Source organism: Mastigoproctus giganteus, chromosome 4 (assembly GCF_048544385.1).
Source record: "Mastigoproctus giganteus isolate SK-2022 chromosome 4, ASM4854438v1, whole genome shotgun sequence".
Lineage (NCBI taxonomy): Eukaryota > Metazoa > Arthropoda > Arachnida > Uropygi > Thelyphonidae > Mastigoproctus > Mastigoproctus giganteus.
In genome coordinates this window covers 192,444,196-192,463,851 of record NC_143578.1, presented here as the reverse complement: position 1 = coordinate 192,463,851, position 19,656 = coordinate 192,444,196, and the positions used below count along the sequence as shown (strand labels likewise).

At 39.2% G+C, this 19,656-nt stretch overlaps 1 protein-coding gene across 2 annotated transcripts in view; it reads right to left on the bottom strand.

The window, feature by feature from the left end:
* LOC150087288 (uncharacterized) overlaps nt 1-14,377 on the bottom strand; it is a 104,436-nt gene extending 90,059 nt beyond the window's left edge. For both annotated transcript variants that reach the window (XM_090371109.1, XM_090371110.1), the window contains exon 1: nt 14,285-14,377. The gene's annotated coding sequence lies outside the window, so the exon portion shown is untranslated. The remainder of the gene's footprint in view (nt 1-14,284) is intronic.
* Nucleotides 14,378-19,656: the final 5,279 nt, after the last annotated feature.

Genomic DNA, 19,656 nt, shown 5'->3' with positions numbered 1-19,656 from the left:
CAGTTTTGCAATATGAGTATTGCCTGATTGGCCTTCCTCTAGCTGGGCCCTGCTATCCGCAGCAATGGTGAGGACCAAATCATCGTTAAAGGCCTGAGAGCGCACATCGCCGAGGACCAAAGCCAAGAACCCGTCCAGAACCATGTTCCACAGGAGTGGTCCCCAGAACAGAACCCTAGGAGCAGCCCTGCGGACATCACGATTCACTCTACCATAAGGTGCTTCCACGATGATGCGTCTCTCGGAGAGATATGACCAAATTATGGAGTATGAGTTGATCGGCACGTGTGCCTGCCTTAGTCTTGCCAGGACGCTCGGCCACCAAATGGTGTCGAGCGCCCCAGCTAAGTCAACAGAGATGACTAGTAGATATTTATTATTATAGTTTGCTGCTGATTCCGATAGGCTACGCAAGGCCTCCACAGTAGACGAACCCTGCTTGAATCCGTATTACGATGTCTCTGTGAGTTTCGCTGTCTGGTAATGCTGGTTTATCCTTGTGTAGAGTAGTCTTCCTAGCAGTTTGCTTGCAACCGGCAGTAGGGCTATTGGCCGATAGGAGTTTGGCAGGTGGGGTGGTTTGTTCGAATTTTTGGGGATTAATTTTACCTTTGCTGTCTTCCATTTTTTGGGGAAGATGTCTTTAGCCAAGCAGCTGTTATAGAGGTGTAAGAGGAGGTATGGAATGATCTCCACAGTCTTCTTAATAATTTCGGGTTCTAAGTAGTCCAGGCCTGGACATTTATTGTTTCTTATCTGGGTTGCCATTTGTTGTAGTTTGTCCTGTGTGAAGGGTGGCTCCTGAGTGTGTTGAGTAAGCTTCATTATCTTGACAGATGATAAGTTGCTCTGGCAATATTGGCTCTATTGGTTCCGGGAAGATGGCATCCAATATATAGCTTATAGAATGTTACCACTTGGTGGTATAATCACCTTGTGGTGTCTGGGTGGTTGAAATGACTTCCTCCGTGGGAAGTTTATTCGTGACTATCTTGTATACCACTCCCCAGGGTTCGGTGTTCCCTGTTGTGCTGACAAAAGTCTCCCAGGCCTTGCGTTTGTTCTTAACAATCGCATTTGTGTAGCTGTTTCTGGCTTCTCTATATCTTTCCCATAAAGTTCAACCTCATGTGTGCGCCTTTCCCGTTGGAAAGGCGCACACATGAGGTTCTTGTTTTCTTCTTTTAATTGTTTCCCGTCTGAGCTGTTGAATTTCCAGGGTCCACCAGGGGACAGCCACCCGGATCAGGCTTCTTTTTATTGCTGCATTGCTGGCTTCTGTTATTGTTATCTTCTGTTATCTTGGTTACTTTAGTTTGGGTTTTATTGGGTTCCTCGAGCTGATTTGTCTCAATTAGGTGTTGGGCCGTTCCTGATATTATTATTTCCTTAAAACGTTCCCAATTTGCTTTGCGAATGGCATAGCGGCTTTGTATTTTCTTGGATATTGGGGCTCTGTCAAGTGACCTTGCTATCTGATAGGTAACCACTCTGTGATCCGACGTTGTCCACGAATCCCGAACAAGCCAGTCCTTTATATAGCCTGCGACGTTCCTAGTGAACAGCGTGACGTCGATCGTGGCCTCCCACAGTGTGTTACAAAACGTGGGCAGTTGGTGCGGCCTATTTAGCACCATGATCGGGAAAGGTATTCGTCTAGTATTTGCCCGTTCCGAGTTCTGCTTCTGTCCGGAGTCAGGCTGTGACAAGTGGGAGATTAACAAGTGACATCCCCCTATGATTATTTTCTGGTCCGGGAGCATGTGCACTAAAGCTTGAAGGTATTGTATAGCTGGGGTAATATCCTCCCCCGGTCTACAGTACAGTGCTACTAACTGGCCTAGTGGCTTCAATACGTAGGCACAAGCTGCTCATGACGAGCCCAGTTGTTTAACTTTCGTGACTGTGTAGTCTGGGTTGCGTACCACTGCCGCCGCCCAAGGGGTATCTTCCTCTTCGTGTACTATGTTATATGTGGTTGGGTATTCGCACACCCGTTTAGAGTGGGTGTACGGCTCCTGGAAGATAAAAGCTGACGAGGCAGACATGAGAATGTCTGCCTCGTCAGCTTTTATCCTTAGTTGTTCTGCCACTGCTCTTTCTCTCTCTCTGTGCGTTTTTTTGGATGATCTCTATTTTGGATGTATCATATTTCTTATTGTTTGTCTCCATAGTCGGTTCTCTTTTGGGGCCCTTTGCTTTGATATAGGCTTGGCAGTTTGGATCTCTGATCGAATGTGTGTACTCCATTTTGGCTGCTTTACAATTGGCACAGGTTGGATCCTGTTCCCTGTTGGGGCAAGTTTTGTACTCATGGCCCTTGCCATAGCAATGGCCGCAGGTAGGCGTTGTCTGAGTACAGGTGTGGGTTGTGTGTCCGAACTTGCAGTACCGGAAGCATTTCGGCACTGCTGCATGCTCCCAGAACTGGTGGGATCCCCATTCTATATATATTCTGTTGCAGTTTTTCAGCTGTTGCCATGCAGATGGGGGCTAGTTCAAGTACCCAGTCCCTATTGGTTCCCGATCTGGTACCGGTTGAATACCTTGGTGTTACTATGCATTTTTATCGTGCTTCCTGGGCTAAATTCCTTAGATTTCTGGTGACAATTTCAGTTGCTAGTTGTTCAGGCGTTACGTCTTTGTCTACATTAAATATTATAATTGCAGGCCCACGCTTTTTTGGTGGCTCCACTGTTAGCCCTAACTTGGCAAGCTTTGGGTTTTCCATTATTGTCTGTATATCTTCCTTATTTTCTGTTTCTATTATTAGTCCTGTGCTTCTTGTTTTTCTTATTGCTTTAATTCTGGTATTCCTCAAGTCATCTTTCATCTCTTTCATAAATTTAGCCTTTAGTTCATCGCTGGTTTGGACATTTACAGTGTTTTCCAGGGCTGTCGGTCCGAGTACCACCAAGTTTGGTGTTTTAAAGAGTAGTGGCCTTTTTTCTTGTTGCCCTTCTTGGTTTGGTTGTAACTGGTTTGAGCCATTCCTCAGCGCCTGGGCATATGTGGGGGGGCACACTGTTGCATTTGATTTGCGCCACATTGTTCGTAGAGTTGTATCTTAACGTTTGCCTTTTTATTTTCTAGGAAGTTCTCTATCAGCATGGCTTCCATTTTACTGAAAACGTTTGCAATCTGCGATCTAATACCTGTTGTAATTCGGTTTGATGGTTCTTTGAAAATATTCTCTAATGCCATCTTCAAGGTTAGAGATTTTTCATACACTGTGCCTTCGAGCAAGGTAGGATCCAGAGGAACCTCTGGTGGCTTCTCTTCTCCGGTGTCCTCTGTAGATGCGATACTATACTCTCTGGTTGTTCCCTTGCTTCAGTTTGGGAACGTGTTTCCCGCTCTATTTTTGTAGCAGTCGAATTTTTATTTTTTCCCTCCATTCTCCTTAGATTTCGGATAAACGGCGTTTACGGTTAATCGGGAGTGTGTTGTTTTTGGTCAGCTTGTGGTTAAGTGCAGTAAAACGATACCCGCTACAAGTCCGTAGCCCTTTTGGTTCTCGTACAGTTCACTGTTTAAGTCACTGGGGAAGGGGGGGGGGGAGGAACAGCCGGATGTGAAAATGCTCCTATAGAAACAGCCGGCGAGGTGTTGGACGACCACAGCTCATCGATGCTCCAGGTGAACAAAGACTGTCCCGGATGGAACATGGCAACAGAAGGGCGACTGTGGCGCAACTCGCCGGTAATTGGAAGTAGTGGTGACGGGAGTAATGTGTCACAACATACAGTACATCGAACCCTTTGAAAATGGGACTGCATAGCCGCAAGCCGCTCCGAGTGCCCAGCGACAGCGCCTACAATGGGCACGCGAGCATCGAAACTGGACCTTGGGTGATTGGAAGAAGGTCGTCTGGTCCGATGAATCACGTTTTCTGTTGCATCATGCGGACGGCCGGGAACGTGTGTGTTGTTTACCTGGGGAAGTGATGGCGCCTGGATGCACTGTGGGACGAAAACAAGCAGGTGGCGATGGTGTCATGCTTTGGGCGATGTTCTGTTGGGATACCCTGGGTCCCCCAACGATGTTCTGCTGGGATACCCTGGGTCCTGGGTCCAGTCATCCATGTGCCAGATACTCTGATGTCTATCACGAGACTGAGTCTCATGAACGACAACTACCTTATTGGACCTCTATGGAGGCTAGACGGATACCACCAGACCTGATAGTGCAGCTGCTGCAAAGCGCCTTATTCGTGATCTAAATCGAGCTCCCTGTCTCGATTTAATTTATACCCCCCCCGGTGGGAGGGGGAAGCGGTTCTCCATCTCTTCCCCTCCCTGCCACCCCTCCTTTCCTCTGGTGGGGCCTGGGCAGGCCCCACTGACCACTTGGGTCGTCTTCTCTATCGTCCCCATTCTTCTGTCTTTCTCCCAGTCTTGTCTCCCTCCCCCACTCTACCTATACACCAGAGTACGTGCCACACGTTAAAATTGAACCTCTCACAACGACTTTTGGCTACCAATTCTAGCGTTTTCCCCATTTTTATTTTTTATTTCATTTAATTATTCTATTTTTTATTTCATTTAATTCTATTTTTATTTAATTTAATAATTTTTTATTTTATTTTATTTAATTATTTTATTTATTTATTTTTTTAAGGTCCTAGCCACTGGAATCTCAGGAAACTAGGTGGCAGGACCTGCCAGAGTAAATAATATCTAAACTACTGGGTACCTGGTCTGTCTCCACAGGGCAGAGTGTGGACAACATTGGGTCCCATTAGGGGCCCAGCTGCAAAATGACCAGAGGAACAACGGTACGACACTACACATATTACACTTTTAAACCTCTGGCATTGACAGTGTTCTGTTTTACACCCACAATGTATACTATGTGGGGATGGGGGGAACCCCTGGTGCCGTTTGAAACTAAACCCACTCTACACTATCTAAACATCATTGGTAACCAGGTACACCCTTTCATGGCAACGGTCTTTCCTTCTGGCGGTGCCATCTTTCAGCAGGATAATGCGCAATGCCACAACCCCTGGATTGTTCGAGACAGGTTCGTGGAACATGAGGAAGAATTCCAGGTATTGCCCAGACCTCCAAATTCCTCAGACATCAATCCCATCGAGCATCTGTGGTTTGTGTTGTAACAGCAACTCCCATTTGCGGCCTATCAACCACGAACCTTACAGGAGTTAAAAGGATCTGCTGGTTACGTGTTAGTACCAGATACCACAAGACACATGTAGAAACCTTGTAGCGTCCATGCCTCGCCAGGTAGGAGCTGTTTTCGCTGCACGTGGAGGACCAACATCACAACATCATGGAGGACCAACATCACTGTAAACGAGTCTGTAACCAAGTCACAAAGGTGGTCTAGCAGGCGAAGGTAATATTACGAGAAATCTCTGGCAAACGATGCAAAATAAAACAGCAAAGATTTCTTTATTTATGTAAACTCTAAAAGGAAGGGAATGAATCAAATTGGTTCCCTTGATATCAGTGGTTCGATTGCTGATGATCTCCCTCAGATAGCTGACAAACTGAATGAGTACTTTGCGTTTACATTCGCACATGAGGAATTCTGTAGGGAAATGGAGGCCAGAAGCTTATCAAACTGTAACAGGGACTTAAATGATTTTGTAACAACTGAGAGCAAGTGGAGGAGAAATTGTTGAAGTTAAATATAAGGAAGGCACATAGTTGGATGGAATCCATCCAGTTTTATTAAAGGAAGAAGAAAGAAAAGAAGTAAGCAAACCATTAGCCATGGTTATGATAACATCCTTAAATTCAGGAGAGATCCACACGGACTGGCGATGTGCAAATTTTCCCTCCAAATTTTTCCCACAATTCAAAAGGGGATCAGAGGGTGACACGAGTAATTACAGACCTGGTAGTTTAACTTCTATTTCAGGAAAATAATGGAGTCACTGGTTAAAGAAGCATTGCGAGAACTTCAAGACAAGACTGCAATAATAATTCAAACACAGCATGGGTTTGTTAAGGGAAAGTCTTGTTTGACCAATTTGATTGGATACTATGATGTGGTCACAAAAGAACTGGATGCAAAAATAATTTTGATATCATATACTTGGATTTCAGGAAAGATTTTGATTCTGTTACATATGGAAGATTACTGTATAAATTAGAGCAGTATTGCATTAAGGGCAAGTTGCTGTTATAGAGAAACGGATGGTTGAGTGGCAGAAGACAGAGAGTGGTAATCAATGGGCATTGCTCTTCGTGTACTAATGTTATTATTGGAGTCCCCCATGGTTCGGTGTTGGGCCCATTGTCAAGAATGATGATACAAAGATTGCAGATAATACAAAGATTGGCAGGGTTGTTAATGGCAGTAATAACAGTATGCTACTGCAACAGGTTCTAGAAAAGTGTTGGGCAGATGGGGTTAGAAGTGATAACTGAAGTTTAACATTGAAAAATGCAAAGTACTGCATATAGGTAGCAGTAACGAAACGTACTAATTGGGGGGTACAGCACAAAGCAATACGCAAAGTAGAGAATGAAAAAACCCGGGTGGGGTAATTGTGCAGTCAGATATGAAGTTTTCTGAGCAGGGCAGACAGGCTGCCAGAGCAGGTCATGGGATTTTGTCAGTGATATACTGGAATTTTGCCTGCAGGGATAAGGAGGTTATTATCCTTTGTTTAAGGCAATGGTCAGGCAGCGCCTTGAGTACTGCGTACAGTTCTGGACGCCTCAATTTAGAAAGGATGTGGAGTTGCTAGAACGTGTACAGAGAAGGGTAACAAGATTGGTGAGAGGAACAAAGGGGTGCTCTTACCTAGAAAACCTTAAGTTCTGCAAATTACAGCGTCAGGAGATGCTGCGAGGTATTGAAGTCAGAGGCCTTGAATAGTTTGAGCTGGCTCAATGCAGGTGGGATTCTTCCTCTTGCTCAGATTACGAACCTGAGGGGGTATAAACTTAAATCGAGGAAAGACAGTTGTAGAATAGATATGCGGAAATTTGCCTTTAGCCAACAGGTAGTTGATTGCTGTTACAAACTTCCATCTGTTGTTCTTCCTTGATTTTATTTTAGCTGAAATAAATTCAAGGAAGAACTGGACAAACTTTTGGAGCGAATGGATGGATGAAATGGGAAGTTATTTATTTATTTATTTTTTTTTTTTTGGGTGATGCAGTATAAGCTTGCTTTCTTGCATCATATGCCTCTACTAATGCTAATGCTAACAAAAAAAAAATAATAAATAAATAAAATAAATAAATAAAAATAAATCAAATTATTTATTAGAGTCACCCGTAATTGATTACATCTACCCATGTGTTTTGTGTCTGTAAATTGCGTGTGTTCCTGGTTGATTTGCCTGTTTTGTGAGGCGAAAACCCCCCTTTTCTGGGGAAAAAACCTTGCTGTCTATGCCTGAGACTGACTAACTCAGCTACGGAGTAAAAAAAAGCCCATTAAAGTTCCTCGCGTCATCGGCAGGATTCGAACTCGGGCCTTTTCCAGCCGGTGTAGGGGAGGACCGTGACGATACCACTGTGCTACCGCTCAGACTGCATGCTAACATACGCTTAACTTCAAATCGAATAGTATTGATCATAGTATTGACACACAACACCCGCTCGATGTGATTTCCCAACGTCAACTGTTCGCTGACATACTGTTAAGCACATTTTTTCTTACACTATGGCATAAAACAGGTTGACGTTATCATTTATGCAGTGTTCGTATTTCGATACGTAAAACACAAAGAATATATTAAATACTGCAATTAGGGGTTTAAGTTTGTTAGGACAATTCTGAATGCTCCTTAGGGCAGTTTTATTCAGAACGATTCTGTATGCCCTTTAGAATTATTATTAACAGCTACAAAACAGCAATCAAACATGCCTGAGGGTGCAGCTACAAAGCATCATTACACATCTCCAAAGCAGAAGCTTGGAGTATAAATTTTCAATGTAAAGAGAAAAGTAAAGGTGCTTAAAAGCAACAGTAAATTGAAATCTACAGATAAAAATAAAACTAAATAAATAAAAGAGGACGGATCAGTGAGACTGAAGTGAACAGGAAGGAAAAAGGTTGAACTCTGCTTTTGCTTCACACACATATACACACACATTACAGAATCAGTCTTAGAACTGGTAAGAGTCAATTTTAAGTTTCAGGTAACGGATGTGATTAGCAATTTCAGTTGTTTCTTGAAGTTTCCAGGGCTATCGAATATCTCCAGATTTGGTTTGTTGATTGATCTTGCAGTCTTGTTATAGAAGTTGTAGTATCCATAATTAGTTCTTGCATAGGATGGTTTTAGCAGTGGATGATTTCTTAAAGCTCTTGTAGGTGCGTTGAAGTTTATTAGTGAGACGAGATGAGGGCAATTCAGGGTACCATTTAACAGCTGGTTAAAAAGGAGTAAGTCGGCTTTATCTCTTATTTCTTTCAGCATTTCAAGTCGAAAGAATACACACCACTCTTGGTAAGATTTCTCATTGTATTCAAGGCCACTTTTAAAGCAAACGTAGTGTATTGATCTTTTTTGAATATTATCAATTTCCAATTTTTGGTAAGCTGCATGTGGGTACCCGACCTGTGAGGCAAATTCTAGGGCTGGCCTAACATTATTATTATTATTGTTGTTCAGACATTGCATGTTTTGATAGTAACATAGAAAATTATCATGTAAATTATTCTTATTTTGCCGAACTGGAATCCTATTTTCCTGTATTTTCTTGATTGTCTGTAGTTGCTATTTATTTCCGTTTCCAATATTCATAGGTGGAGATGGGTTTATTGATTTTGTCCTTGTACTTACATTCTTGCGAAAAGGCAATTTCAATGTTTCTTCGGTCCAGTTATTAAAAAATAAAATAAATTTTCTGTTTATACTCCGGGACGACAAACGGTCAGTGGAGTTCACAAGTTAGAGAGAATACTAGAAACAGCACCGTATTCAGCAGTCACGGGCTTGAACCCCGGTCACTCAAGGCACGTGTACTTATTAGTGTCCAGAATAATTGCTTCATTGTCCTCACTATATGACACTCTAAAGCAGGGGTGGGCAACTTTTTTCGTCAGCGGGCCGAATGAAATTTTCGCATCATGATGCGGGCCGGAATAGATTGAACGATTTAATAAAAAAAAATCAGAACCTAAAAAATGTTATATTACTTGAATTACCAAATTATTAATGTATTTTTAAAAAAAATATCTGAATGTCCAATTATCATTGAAAATGCGGCATTCGGCATCAATTTTTCTTTTTTTTTTAATTGGCTCATTTTACGGGCTATAAATTATATTAAATTAAAAATTGTAATAATTAGAAAAGGCATAAAACAAAATATCTCGCACCAATATTATTTTTTTCAATAAGAAGTCAAACCCAAAGGAACTTCGTTCGATCGATGCTACAATAATAATTAGGAAATAACTCTTTGACGCTGCGTAGAATCACTTGGTTACTGTTGTACTGGCCGCGATTCCAAATTGAACCGAATTAAGCCGAACGTTTACGGCGAGTGTAGTCAGGTATGGATTTTCTATATTTATGCATTTACCGAGGGGGCCGGATTCACCATCGTCGCGGGCCGGCTGTTGCCCACCCCTGCTCTAAAGGATGAGTACTCCTGTGGAAATCTTGATTTCAGTTTGGTTACCTGAACATTTGACTTTCAAAAGCTTCTAACGTATTCTTGTAATTCTCTTTCAGTTGTATCTGGGGCCAACCTTGAAACAAATATAACCTTGAGCTTTGTAATAACTTTAAGCTTTTTGTTTTTCGAAGCCCCGATTAGTAGCTGAGAACTCGGATTCCAGTTTTTTTTTTTACTGTTAGAGTACATTCTTTCAATTTTGTCTGTGTTATCTGCTTCCGCCGTATCACTGCCATTGTCATATCCCCTTTTTAATATCGCGGCATAACTATACTTTGTCTGTGTCTTGGTTGTATAGATTTCTTTTGTATCGGTGTGTGCATCAATATTTTCCTTATATTTATTTACATTCTCTGAGATTTGAGTCTTGTTTCGGTGAGTTACACTTTCCAACCGACGCCCTTTGTTTTTACTGGTTTTGCGTGTTTCTAAGTTTGAGTGTTCAGTCTGTGTTTCTCTTAATTGAATTGATCCTTTCTCGTCTCTCTTTTTCCGTTTTGCACCACATGTTAGTTCATCCTCTGTTCGATTACACTTGTGCTCATAAAGTTTCACCCCTGATTCCGGGGTTTGAGTGCTTGCATATTTCCCCCCAGTATTTAAGGCTAATTCATTCGATAGTCTCGATCCCAAATGCTCGAGCTTCCTATATTCTCATTTGCATAACCAGTTTTCGGGGAATTTTTGTCTGGTGGTGTTGTAGCGTTGTGGAAAGCTAAGGTCGTCGTGTTGTTGGAGGTAATTACGTTACTACCATTTATAAATGGGCATCCTTTTTCATGTAACCTCACAGAGTTAGGGTTTTGAGGTGGATTTCCTGGAATTGTTATAAGTGAATCAGGAGCGCCTTCTATTTTTGTAGTATGTGTAGATATATCCCTCTTGTACTGATATATCTACACATACAAAAATAGAGGGCGCTCCTGATTCACCTATAACAATTCCAGGAAATCCACCTCAAAACACTAACTCTGTGAGGTTACACGAAAAAGAATGCACATTTATAAATTTATAAGAATACTTTTTGTTTAGGACGATTCTGTTGTGGCAGTGTTGTTTCGTTGCAGTAACTCACTAACAGTATTTATCTCATACCCGGAGCTATTCGTCAACTGCAGTTCAAACAGATGTGTCAATTCCGCCCAGCACTTCTGGGTTAAAGCAACCCTATCAACATCTGGAAAAGACATTCCTAAAACTAAAACCAGTGAAGCCACTAATAATAAATAAATAAATAATACTCCAATCAGTATTCCAACTGATACTCCAACGGTCTCAAGTGACAGAGGAAAAGTGAAAACTGCTAAAGCCTCTAAGAAAACCGAAGCACCCACTAACAGTATGGAAGTAGATGAACACCAAGGTTATGACGAACCCATCTTGGAATTTTGTGCCAATGACACAATGGATACTGGACGCCCGACGTTTCCAAAAAAAGACCGGAAGAAATGCACCGTACAAAAACAATAACAGTTTAATATAATTTAGTTTTAATTTAGATTAATATAGTTTGTTTATTATAATAACAGCTTAGGAAATTTTTGGTAACGTGACGTGAATACAGTTCTCTTTCTTGTATTTTCTCTATCTTGTGAAGTCCTCTGACCGTGTGGTCGTCCCGGAGTATAAACGGAAAATTTATTTATTTATTTATTTATTATAATGCTACAAGAGTATGATTGCTCCCAATAGCATAATAGTCTATGATAGTATGTTTTCCACAAAGTAATACGCAATTATACTGAATTTTAATACACGATCAATTTATTTATAGAATAGAATAAGTGTTCTGTTAGCATGTACGTTGAGGCCGCCATAGCCGAGTGGTCAAGCTGTAAAAGTACATGTGCCTTGAGTGACTGTAGTTCAAGCCCGTGACTGCTAAATACGATGCTGTTTCTTGTATATCTTGTGAACTCCTTTGGTCGTCCTGGATTATAAACAGAAAATTTATTTATTTATACATGCCGTATCTGTATGCTACTAATAAATTAGCAATAGGCTCGTTATATAATTAACGGCTGACTCTCTAACTAAAAGCAACTGTTCATCATACATTCGTAACTAATTGTCTTAACAAGCGGCTCAGCAAACATCCAAAAGTTACCAAGAAGCTTCTACCAGCCCGTAGCAGCACCCCTCTGTACCTGAATGTGATTTAATGAAGGGAACGGAGGATTTAGAAGAAACTATTAGTCCCTCCCATATATCAAAGCAGACTGCTTGATTACAGGAAATTTATTTAATTCAATGAATTTGATTTAAGAGATATTTTAGCAATAAATGTAACGCAGCGATCATCGAACTCTGGCTTTGAATTTTAGCGATTTGTTAATAAGAATTGGTTTTGCTTTAGTCAGCGAATGAAGATCAGTGGTTCCATTGCCCAGCTCTATAAATAGTCAATCAAACAATATTACCCGGGTATAGTAAAATTTACATCAAGCATCATCATTTGTTAATTTAATTTACAACTCAAATAAGAAATTTTCGATCATGTTTTTCTACCACAGAAGAAGAAGAAAGGAAATTAATTTTAATTTTATTTTTTAATCTTTCTAGATTAGACCTAATGTAGTCGAGAGGTCAAAGTGGGATACAGTACTAGTACACGTGTTTGAGTTTATCGTGGCCCACATGACTGCTAAATATAATAAATCTGGTATTTTATATCTTATAAACTCCCCTGATCATATGGGACCCTCCGGAGTATAAACAGAAAATGTATTTATATTTCTTTATAAATATAAATATATAGACTTCTTTCAGTACGGGAGTTGGGGGTGGGAAGGACACAGTATCCGAAAAATAGTTTCTTATAATCTCATTACGGTACCTCTAATCCAGTATATGTTTCTAGAAGACCTGCCAGAATGTACATGAAACTTTGTAGCAAAAATAAGCTGGCTTTCAGTAACGTAGGATAACATGTTAAATGTAATGCTTTATTCAAAAATTTACGGGACCAAAAAGACAAATGTCTCTATTACTCTGAATACCCCCTTAGGCCTGGGGTTCTCAAACTTTGCGATAATGGAACTCCCAGAAATTATAAATGAAGTTGTGCTCGCCCAGTCCCATAAATAAAAATAATGATTTCGTTTAGGCAAGAAATAAAGCTGATAGAGGCAAGAAATAAAGAAATAAAGTTGAGCAAGAAATAAAAATATACCACTTACTTTCAATAAAATATTTTAATCTATATGAGAAATAAAACGTGGATAAAACCTTACAACTTTATAAAATAAAGCCGTTGCACTTCAATAAACAAAAAAATAATCACATTTAAAACCTGAAAACAAAATTAAAAAAAAAAAAGAAAAAATTGCGAAACCGGGGGGGGGGGAGGGGATCATAGTTTGAGAATTGTTGGTCATCTATGTCATGGGACCACCCCATGACATAGATGATTGCAAATATTATTGGCACGAAGTAAGAAATACTGTAACAGATTGTAACAGAAATTATGTTTACTTCTTACAGCCACCACTATAAGGATGCTTTCGCTGATGTTGCAGAGTTCTCAGAAAAGTATTACATCTTAATTCAGCATGTTTTGTAGCAGTAGTGCTTGCCACGAGTTCATTTGTGAGGGAGCCTACCTAATCGGGATCCGAAACTTCTTTAAAACTCTGATACAAATATATAACAGATCTGGTGTCAAATATTGTATGTAACTTGAGATTTCGATCCGTTATTTTATTTTATTATTATTATTATTATTATTAATATTCATATGATGCAAGGAAGCCTGAGGCTTATGCTGCACCGAGAAAAAAAAAAGTTCCCGAGTAACCGTGAGAGAGAGAGAGAGAGAGAGAGAGAGAGAGAGAGTCAAAAGTAGAAGGGAATCACCAAGAAAGAGAAGAATGATGATATCCAGCTCAGGACCCTGGGTGTGCCAAGCCCATACTCACCAGATGTGAGCCCCCGGGGTTAAATTAAGTAAATCGTGCTGCACAATCGCATGTACACGTCGTTCTTAAAAAATAAAAAAAAGAAAAGAGAAAAAAAAACAATTCCTTGAAATTTCAGAATTGAAAATATCGTAAATATGAAAAAATAAATGCAGTTTTAGAACAAAATTGACAAAAATGAAACTTAATAAAGTTGTTAATTTACAAAATCCATTTAATGAACTACAAACTAGTCACTGCCAATTCCTGAGATTACAAAAAATATCGTAAAACTAAACATGAGGTTCAACTCCATAATTAATTAAATTCTATAAAATAACTTAATAAAGCCGAATAATTTTATTGCACATGATTGTGACAAATAACTGATTAAGTATTCAACAAGTACTGAAATATATATTCAAGTATAGCTTCACTGCATCGCTTTTTTCCGCATTTAAGGTGTACTGCGGATTACATAATCCGATTATACATATCGGATCAAGCTTTTTAAATAGAACTTCTAAATGTCAGCAAGCATCTAGGAGGCAATAGATGTCGCTTGATGTTTTTCTCTAAGATAAGTTTACAGCAGAGATTTTCTGCAGACCAGCAGCAACTTATGCTTCCAGTCGACAGAATTGTTTAGTATTTGCATCTTAGCTTCCGCCCTGATATGTAGCATTCATTTGAATATATTAAGTGAAAGGCAATGCTAATTAACAGGGTGTAAACAAACCCTTGCTTTTAAGAGAGAAAGAAGAACAAACTCACCCATGGTACGTCCTGCGCAGGGGAGCATTCTCGTCCACTCTGTATACGGCAGAGCTGCGTTAGCCGCGTGCGCCCACTTGGCCGCTAAGCTGGAATGGATCACGTGATTGCTTGGGGAGCTCACTCAATATAGGAAAGGGAGGGAGAACAAAAGATTTTTCTTCAATGATTTTCTGTGTACAGCTACACTACTAAGAATACCATTTCATTTGTTTAAAACTTATCAATGTGCTGCTACAACATCCCTCTCAGCTTCCTCATCACAGAGTCGCCGAACAACATAGTGGCAGATAATGGAGGGATTTGTTTGGTCTACTTCTGCCGCAGCACAGGACAGGATGTTTTATTATACAGTATTGCCAGCCACTATAACGAAATATTGATAGAGGGGAGATTCAAACGTATACAATCCAATGTTTTTAAATATTTTTATGAGTTTTCATTGACGTCTTATGAGGACTTAAACATCCGTATATTTTATCGATGTTTAATGCTAATTTTTGACAAAAGAAACATGAGGTATGAAGCGCTCCATTAAAGAAAGGTTATATTAATATTTTAATACCATACTGAAATATTATGAGAAAATATGCAAATTTTCATTACGCTTCTCAAACTGTTTCAATACCCACATTGGAATAGTATCCCGCTTCTTTACTGAGATAGAGATATTTATTTAATTCATTCAGGTAGTCTTGAAAATCGTATTCAGAATAATGGCGAGCATTTCTGTAAATTGTTTTAAATTTTATTGTATTTGTGTTGAATGTGATCTGTCTCACTGCCAACCGAAACGAGGAACGTTTGCTGAACTTCAGCGATTGCACATTAATTTTACTTCCAAGACTTGGAAATATAATGAATGAAAATGAATCACGTTCAACATTTGTGGATTTAATTTACATAAGAGTTTTACTTTGTAACATTAGTGTTGTTTATTGCACGTTGCTACCTTTACATAATGAGTGAAAAAAAGAAAGCCCAGCAATATTATCCATCACAGTCCGAATAATCGTGGCTAGAAGTTAAATTTTATTTTATTTAAATCAGTTTTATTGCTGATAATTTCACCCGCTGAAGCCATCGGGCCAGAATTTCATACATTCTGAACCAAAACTTTCCTGTATTTTTTAGCATGTCATTATTTCACATATCTACTGAACTTTATTTACAGTATATATACTCTAAAAATAAAAATTAAGTTGTACCATAGACCAGTGTTTTCCTTTCTGTAGTCCGCGGCACTTGACAATAAACAAGTGTTTTTTTTTTTTTTTTACAGTGATGGGATATGCAGACATGTATATAACAACCTCAAATATACTACTATATGTTAAGTGTAAGCATATGTCATTGTAATTTAAAAATATATTTTCATGTATAGTTTATATATATCTTGTGGTCCGTAGTAGTATCACCAGTAGGTATAAACGAAACGTCAGTATGGTATGTTCGCCACTCGGAGGGTGAGGGAAAAATGTATTTATATTTTTCTCTCAATAGATGGTGTTAGTTAGTGGTAAAATTTCAGAATATAATTTTCACTTTGAATCGAACTGGAATTGTTATGGTTAGTGGGTGGTGACATTCCCTCACAGCTTGTTACTGTTGGGTTCTATGTAGCCTTTGAATGTATCGGTTGTGACGTCAAAGTGAATTTTTGAATAATTTTAACGTTAAAATTATTCAACGTTAATTATGTGGCGTTGCATTGAGAAGGTCTATTTTGGGGATGGTTATACTGTGGGGGAGGGCCGTCCCCACGTCTTCTGGGAAATTTATTTTGGAGTGGTTATTTTGTGGGGAGGGCCGCCACCTGCCACATCGGCGGGCAGTAGCCCTCCCCATAAAAAAGTTTTTTGTTTTTTTTTGACGAAGTTCGGTCGTACCTGAAAGATAAAAATTCTTTGCTGTTTCCATCTGTTGTTGAGACCTGAAAATAAAATTGTTTGCGTTCATAAAAGTTTTTTCTTGACCAAAGGTCCACCTGTTCTTGAAAAGTTGAAAAATTAAACCTGTGTGTTTCCTTGAAGTCTTATCAAGTTTATCTGCAATGATTATGTTATTTTCTCAAACCTCTCATGTTTGATGTGTAAAATCTATTCCAAGATAAAATTTAAGATTTAAAATTAAGCAGTTGTTAAACACTTAAAAGGTTATTTTTTTTTTCTCTATATAATACTAAAGAATCACACAGACAGATAATATTTGCAAAAAAGAATTATTTTAATTGGGTGTAACCAATAGACAAATTCTAAACAAGATACCACTAAGCATACACATTATTTCTTAGTTAGCAACAGAATGTGAAATTCATGTCCATAAATATAATAGTCACTCACATTTTTACACAGAACACATTTTCTGTCGCTTTTCCAACTAGTTGAATGGGAATGCACTATATTTGAGAGAAAAACCCACCTCTAGTTCTCTCATCATAGCTACAACAGCCTGGTAGATGGCATAGGAGTTGAATATAGAGTGTCTACCTTCTCTTACATATAGCTAAAAAATTTGCATCGTAATAAAAGGACTTGCTGTGCATAAATAGTGTTCATAAACAGGTAAAAAAGGTATTTCGAACAAAGTAGGAAAATATTCAGATCTCAGTCGCTCGCATACCTGATTGAGGTCTTTCATAACTGTAAGCTCCATTAGATGGAATAATGGTTTTTCTGATTCCAATAGCTGTAAGAAATCATCAATAAATGGAATTTTAATGCATAATACCTCCAGCTCAGAAATGTCAAGAGTTAATTGAACTTAATTGAACTGCCCCTTTGTCAGTGAGTGCTGCTATAGTTCCCTTGGAATTACCTGTTTCAACTGGTAACTGGTGGAGATGTAAAATCTCTTTAGCCCTTCCACATTGGAGTACAACAATTTCGCTAATTTTTGAACTTCAATTATTGCCATTCGTTTTTGGACAGTCATATACAGGCATTAGCATTTTCCAACAAGATACATGCCTGGAAATCAAAAAACAAAACTCGAATTGTTGAGTGTGTACCAAAGCATTGATAGAAAACAACATTTTTCTTCTTCAAGATGGATGCATCATAGTTAGTAGCACTAGTCATTTTTATGAACTGTACAAACAGAGATCAAGCTGATAATGACTTTCTTAAGCCAGAGCAGGACCATTCGTCAGCTGGGACATGCACAGTAATTTTGTCCAACGTCACATCTTTCCTTATTAGGGGCTTCTATTTGTATATTCATAGGTTTAACCGTAACGAGCCCAGACCTGTCCTTTCAACTATGAGTTATATCCTGTTGAACCTTTTTGATGTCATAGACAATTTTGTAAGTTTCTTCTCAAGATAGCAAACTCTCTGTAGCCTTGAGCTTCAGTTTATTTCCAAAGACATAACGATTTCTGATTGGTTGAAAATATGAACTGATATTTATTTCCCTTCTTCGGAATGGAATATATATATTTTTTCCTCCCATTGTCTCTAGCTACCTTTTAGAAAATCTAAACTCATCAAACACCATTCGCTTGGCTCTTGTAATTCTCACCAGAAAAACAGACACCAGTGTGGGTGTCTTATTCTGCAAATACGATGATATTTTATTTCTTCATTTTATTTTGACAGGCTAATTTCGAAAGCACACAAAGTTATTCCCCCCTTCCAAGGGAGCGTATGGGTTTACCATACACAGCTGGATATTAGCGACAAAAATCAAAGTAATAATTTCCGACCTTATAATTGCATAGCATTAATGCTGACATACATGTGAAAACGATAAAAGCCTCTTCTTTTGGAATTTAATGGATATATATTTTCTTTGAATTTAAATAGATATTTTCACATTGGAAAAAAACTATAGAGAATTTTTTTCTTTCATATCTGTAGTTGTCTTTTTTGAAAATCTAAAAATCCACATCGCGGTTGATATTTTCAAAGTCAGAGTAAAAATAACCATGTTTTTTCCCCCGGAAAAAACAGACGTGACCGTGCATTTATTTATTTTTTTTTAAACTTACGATAATAATATTTTCTCCCCTTTGAATTAAATGGTTAATTTCTTTTCTTCCATTCAGTAGTTGCCTCATTTGAAAATCTAAAAATACACTTTGCTGCCTGTATTATGAAAGTCATACATACTTGAACTCGAAAAGGAAAGGGATGAATCAGATTGGTCCACTGGATATTGATGGTTCAACAGTTGAGGATCCTGCTCAGGTGGCTAACAATCTAAACGAGTATTTTGCATCTACATTCACGCATGAGGAGTTATTCAGGAAGGAGAATGATGCAGGTAAAGTAAACATTGGCAGTGAGCTGGATGATTTTGTAATAACTGAGAGGAAAGTGGAGGAGAGATTGTTGAGGATAAACATAAAAAAGGCACCTGGGGTGGATGGGATCTATCCAGTTATATTAAAGGAGGCAGCAAAGGAAGTATGCAAACCCCTAGCCATAATTATGAGAGCTTCTTTGGACTCAGGGGAGGTACCCATAGACTGGAGATGTGCAAATGTAACCCCAATTCACAAAGGAGGATCAAAGGCTGACACAAGTAATTATAGACCTGTTAGTTTAACTTCTGTTCCAGGTAAATTAATGGAGGCACTGGTTAAAGAAGCACTGCAGGATCATCTAGACAAGAATTCAGTTATAGCTCAGATGCAGCATGGTTTTGTTAAGGGCAGGTCTTGCCTGACCGATTTGATTGGATACTATGATGTAGTCACAAAAGAACTGGATGCAGGGAATAACTTTGATATTATATATTTGGATCTTAGAAAGGCTTTTGATACTGTTGCACATGGAAGACTGCTGCAGAAATTGGAGCAGTGTGGCATTGGAGGCAAATTGCTGCTATGGATAAGGGGATGGTTGAGTGGCAGAAGACAGAGAGTGGTAATCAATGGACACTGCTCAACGTGGACTAATGTTATTAGTGGAGTTCCTCAAGGTTCAGTGTTGGGTCCGTTGTTGTTTTCGGTGTTTATCAATGATATTGATGATGGGATATCAAGTTTAATGTCCAAGTTTGCAGATGATACAAAGGTTGGCAGGGTCGTTAAGGACAATACTGACGCTATGCTGCTGCAACAGGATCTGGAAAGGTTGAACAGATGGGCTGAGAGGTGGCAAATGAGGTTTAACATCGACAAATGTAAAGTGCTGCATACGGGAAACAGTAACCCCAGAGCAACGTATCAACTCTGCGGTACTACACTGACAGTGGTGGAGAATGAAAAGGACCTGGGGGTAATTGTGCAGGCAGATATGAAGTTCTCTGAGCAGTGCAGACGAGCTGCAAGAGTAGCTCATGGTGTCTTGTCAATGATATACAGGAATTTTTCTAGCAGGGATAAGGAGGTGATTATTCCCTTGTATAAGGCAATGGTAAGGCCA